Here is a 5,880-nt window from a genome sequence, read left to right as displayed (position 1 = left end):
TATAAGAAATGGGTCCGTGCTAAATAGGATTTTTCTGCTCTTTAGGCATTTTTTTTGCAGTTTCGACCGAATAAAAGTATTGGGCATGGTCGATTTATCAGGAATCTAAACCTGAATCATGTGTTTTCAATGAAAAAAATGATATTTAAAGCCTAAAAACTTTACAAAGATTTTGAAAGAATGATTTTTTGAATGTTATAAAAACTATAATTTAAAAACTAGTCAGGTTGACTTGGCCTGGTTCGCCACCCGGCTTTTAACAAAACTTGACTGAGTTATGGCGAGTCATGCATACATATAAAAAAAATATATATAATTATATATATTGTATAAAATATAATATAGATATTATGTATATTATATAAAAAATATGATTGTATATGTATTAATAAAAATTAAACATTAGATATATTATAAAAAAATACTAAGTTGAAACGTGACAACACTACAAAAAATCGGGCCACACACCAGTGTAAAGCTTCACAAAAAAGTTTTCGGTGGCGCAAAATTTTTTTATCCGGCGCCAGTGAAAAACTAATTTTTTTAGGCGTTTTCATTTGCTCCTTGCAGAACGCCACCCCCCCTTTTTTCTGAATCTGTTTCTCCCTCATTTTTTCGTTTTCGTTCCATTCCTTCGATCTTCTGTTCAAGAATGGGAGGACGGCGAGGGCACCTCCACCAACTGTGGCAGCTTCTTCTTCTTCTTGTGCCATTCCCTCAGAAGTGGTTCCCAGCGAAGGTACTGCATCTAAATAATCTCTCTCTCTTGTTTCAGGACTTATTCTTGTGAGTTGGTTTCATTTTGACGCTTTTGCTCTTCTATTCCTTTGCTGTTTTCGTTTTTCCTGTTTGGGAGTGTCTTGTGATTTCCTTTCTTTCGGTAAGGTCTTGTGGGGAATATGTATGGTGTTGGTCTTTCGCTTGCGAATCGAGTTGTTGCCTACATAGTTCGTTGTGTTTTCTTCTTCTTCTATTTGTAAAGTTTTAATTCCTTCCCTCCATTTTTGTTTTAGGCGTATCTATGCGACATTCTTGTAGTTTTCCGGCGGAGTCATTGTTCCCTTTCCTTTTTTGTCTTATTGAGATCTTGGGGAAGGTCGATCTACTATTCTAGGTGGCTCAGTTGCTCTTTGTTAATGCTAGGGTTTCTAATGGGTTGTTAGTGAATTTTTGTTCTGTTTTTAAGGGGTTTAGTATGCTTTGGTCTTGATCCTGTTTATTCTAAGGATAGATTTTTAGTTCACTCTTCCCAAATTTCTTCTTGTTCTTCGGCATCGGTCCTCTTTGTGAGATTTTCTGTATGTTAGAGTGTTAGTTCCTTTATTACATGTACTCATATTGTGTTCTTATGCTAATATTTTGTTCTTTAGCTTGAGCTTGGTTGTGTCATTGTTTCCTAAAGATCTTGCTATATTAAGATCTAAATAAATATCTTTGATCTCTGATCTGCCACTTTGTTTCTTTTCCACTAATGTTATTTTTAAAACACAGGATTTATCGGCCTCAATGCCTGTTGTTGAGGGCAACGACGCTGGCACCGGTCATATCATTTCCACAACTATTGGAGGAAAAAATGGTGAAATGAAACGGGTCAGTTTTCCTGGTTGTGCTCTCATAAAATTTCCTTTCCTTTCTCTATTTTTGCGTGATAATTAAATAATGATTTGTATGGTTATTGAACAGTGAATTGTAGCATGGTAGAAGCCTGATGGTTGTTGTTCACGGATACAGTCTTCGTATGCTCTTTGCCCTCAATAATAGGCATACTTATAATAGAAAAATTGAATGATGCCGAATCTTCTGGATCGCTTGTGTTTGGTTGTAATTTTTGTTTTTTATTACAAAAGTGGCTTGTCTGAATGTTAAATTAAATTGTAATATTTGTGAGCTTGATGGCTTCTGTTCATTGTATTGCATTAGGCATGCGGCCAATCATAATGGGTTGGGTTAAAACTAATATGATATTTGGCTTTCTGGATCATTTGTAATTTGTTGTTCTTTCAGTCAGTGTCTTGTCTTGTTCATTTGGCCCTTCATAATGTGTTTGGTTAAAACTGAAGTGATTTTAGTTTTATGGATCATTTGTAATTAGTTATTATCTTGGTTTCTACTTGAAAAGTGCCTGGTTTGTTATTCTTGTCAGTTGATGAATCTTTCTGGCTTAAAACTTGTTAATCTTAGCATGGGGTCCATTTGTATTGATTAATTGATCATGTTTTGGGCTTTTGGGTTCCACTTTCCTGATAAAATTATTATCATCATTATTGTTATCATCATCATCATCTTCATTATGAATATTAATATTATTATTATTATGCTCTGTGAATCATATCTTTTGCATGCTTAAACTTTAAAGCTGATAGGTACTTAAATCAATGTTTTGCAAATCTGATTAATTGTTCTTGCCCTTGCTGCTGTATATTCCATTAGCTGAACCCCTGAATTAGAATTATAGACATGTAGGGTTCTATTTTTCTCATCTTCCACGGATGATATTATTCTTGTATATTTTGCTAATGTTGAAGGGACACTAATTTGTTTGATTCTCTCATATTACAGACTATCAGTTACATGGCAGAACGAGTTGTTGGAACTGGATCTTTTGGCATTGTCTTTCAGGTATTAAAAAATGATCAGTTTGTCCTACTTTAAGGCCAGCTAGAACATTTTGTGAGCAATGAGATTCACGTCCAGGCAAAATGCTTGGAGACTGCAGACTGTGGCTATAAAGGTCTTGCAAGATAGGCGGTACAAGAACCATGAGTTACAGCTGATGCGCTCAATGGATCATCCTAATATTGTTTCTTTAAAGCATTGTTTCTTCTCTACAACAAACAATAATGAGCTATTTCTAAATCTGGTTATGGAATACATCCCTGAAACTGTCTATCGAGTGCTCTGGCATTGCAGTAACACAAACCAAAGAATGCCACTTATATATGTGAAGCTATACACTTACCAGGTATGATGACCTGTCTGTTTTTTTTAGTTCTTGTCATGCTATGTTGCTGAATTCTTGTTTTGCTTATTGACTGGTGTCTTTACTCCAGATATTTAGGGCACTGGCTTATATACACAATGGTGCTGGGGTTTGTCGCAGGGATGTTAAACCCCAAAATCTTCTGGTATATATTTTTCGAGATTACCTGTTTTTACTTTATTTATGCTAGGTGAAGTGAATAATCTTTTCTTTCTTTTTTTCCCTCCTTTCACTATCTTTGAACATCTGCAGGTTGATCCTCTTACCTACCAGGTTAAGCTTTGTGACTTTGGAAGTGCTGAAGTTCTGTTAATTTCTGCCTTCTATTCTATTTTTGCCCCATGCTTTTTGCTGCTGTATCAGCTGGGATCTTGCTCACATGATTTAATTCATCTTTTACATAGAGTGGGTTTCTAAGATCGACCCCATGTAGATGAGACAAGCCATGTCATTGATAGAGATTAATGATATAGTACCATAGCAGGTTTCCTATGTTGTCTTTGTTTGCGTTAACTGTGGCATATTTAAATGCATGATCTGCATGTGGTCATACATATTATGCACATGGTTCCTTGCATGTGCATGGTCATTTAACCATATGAATTATAAACTGCATTTTACATAGGGATTTCTTCATGGGTATTGCAATGAGAGTGCATTGGGGTGCCTGTTTTTTTTTTCATATGTTCAGTAAATAATAATCCGGATGAAATTTTCTCTCCCGTCACCCTCTCCTTATGATCTCATAGTAAATGATCTGTGAAGATGCACATCAAAATGAAATGCATGATGTTTTTTCTTTGTGTAGCAAATTCTGTTGTACACTTGTCCTCTATTTATTCAGAGTGGTCTCCTGTGGTATAGATGAATGTGTGCTAAAAAGATGGCTTCCAAGAGTTTTTTTGTTTGTGGTCGAGGTCCATTGGATACCACTATCTTTATTTGGTTCATGCATGCATTCACATGTTTGTATGGAACTCTATTTTATGTGTGGGACTTGTCCTGATGAACTGATATGGGTACTCTTTTACTACCTGTTCTTTTGCAGTATAAGTGCCCTTAAATGTTAAAATTGAATGAACACACAAGTTGAATGCCAAAGCCTGGATAGTTACTGATTATATGCAGTTTTAAGAAATGCCCATCTTTGCATAATTTAGGTACTGGGGGCTTCTTAAAATGCTAGTCTCTTTGGAATTCAGACCTTGTTAAAGTATCTAGGCTTTTGTAGATTAATGGATATTCCAAAATTTTTAGATTTGCCTGCATCTAAAAGAATATTTTGCTTGTTAAGGAAGGACATTGTATGATGTCTTCACGTATTAATATCAAATTTCTATTTCCTGTTTCACAATTCACATTCTTGAAAAAGTTGACTCATGTGGCCATGGTTCTTGATCTGCATATCAGGTAAGAGGTGAAGCTAACATCGCATACATTTGTTCTCGTTACTATCAAGCTCCAGAACTCATATTTGGAGCTACAGAGTATACCACTTCCATTGGTATATGGTCAGCAGGATGCGTTCTAGCTGAGTTACTTCTTGGACAGGTTAGGCTATGTCTTGTTTAGTTTTTGCTTCCTGACAATCAGTTTTTATATATCTGCATTTTGACAGTTTTTTTTTCTCTGTTTAGCCACTGTTTCCTGGAGAAAGTGCAGTAGACCAGCTTGTTGAGATCATTAAGGCAGTGGCGGAGCCAGAAGTTTTTTGTTGGGTGGGCAGACTTCGGGTGGTGATCATCGACCTATGTCGGTGGTGCAGTGGCACGAAGCTTCCATGGTGGTGAAGATCATACATCGAGATCGAAAGCCTGTTTCGGTAGTTGAGCCACCTCCTTCTCGGTGGTGATCCAGCAGCAAGCCAAAGGTCTTCCAACTGAGGTGCCTCCTCAGCTCTCTCTCGGAGGGGACGGTCCTCGCCACAGCATCGAGGCAGAGCAACTCCCTCGGCTGGCTCCATCTCATGTCCACCATCTCCTGCGTCTGGGTGCCATAGGGTACTCTGTATCGTAGGGAGGCGTGATCTCCACTCCTGCACGACCCTGCTCTGATCTTCTTCGACAAGCATTCGCAAGGAAATAATGCAACCTCCAAATCGTGGGGAATGAAGAAGAAGACCCGAGTCGTATCATATTTTGACTCGGTTTCTAATTCTGGGGTGGGCGACCGCCCACCCATGGCTCCGCCACTGCATTAAGGTAGCTATTCTTATTTTATACATTAACAATCTGCCTTCCTGTAAGTCAGACTCAATCATCAAAACTTGTTCAGGTGCTTGGCACACCAACCCGTGAGAAAATTAGGTGCATGAACCCTACGGAGTTCAGATTTCCACAGATAAAATCACACCCTTGGCACATGGTATGATCATCCATTTGCATGACCTTGCTTCTCACTGAATTAGTGGGAAAGTTTGATTTTCCAAACATTAGCATAGATTGAACAAAGGGGTTGCTGGTCAAATATTCATGTTAAAGACAAATTATATTGAAACATCAACTTCTTGGCCTGCAGATGAAAAGAAACCCAGTTCCTCAACAAATCCGGGCACTTCCTCAGGTCATTAGCTGCATCTTGGTGCTGTGGAAGCAAGGCTTCAAGCAAATATCATGTACCTTTTCCCACTTCAGGTCCACTCCAGTTTCACAAGGGAATTGAATTGTGTCAATAAGAAGGAAAAGTGTTACCCCTGTACCCTGTATTTTTCTTACAAAAATATGTGAAAATCAGGTCCATCAGTTGTATAATCAATCTGATCATCAGTAGTTGTCAAGTGCCATTACTCTCAAAATGCTGCAAACCATAATACATTGTTTGATCCTATTTCTGGGAACCTCCTCTTTGATAATTTGATATGCTAACTGTGAATAACCTATAGGAGTAACTGGAAAATATAT

The 5,880-nt window shown here is 37.6% G+C and overlaps 1 pseudogene; it reads left to right on the top strand.

Moving 5' to 3' along the window:
• Positions 1-644: 644 nt before the first annotated feature.
• Positions 645-5,641, top strand: LOC149844166 (shaggy-related protein kinase GSK2-like; annotated as a pseudogene).
• The last annotated feature ends 239 nt before the right edge of the window (positions 5,642-5,880 follow it).

The sequence above is a fragment of the Nuphar pumila genome, chromosome 3 (genome assembly GCF_984573655.1).
Source record: "Nuphar pumila chromosome 3, dmNupPumi1.hap1.1, whole genome shotgun sequence".
Classification (NCBI taxonomy): Eukaryota; Viridiplantae; Streptophyta; class Magnoliopsida; order Nymphaeales; family Nymphaeaceae; genus Nuphar; species Nuphar pumila.
This window is presented reverse-complemented; position numbering and strand designations above follow the sequence as displayed.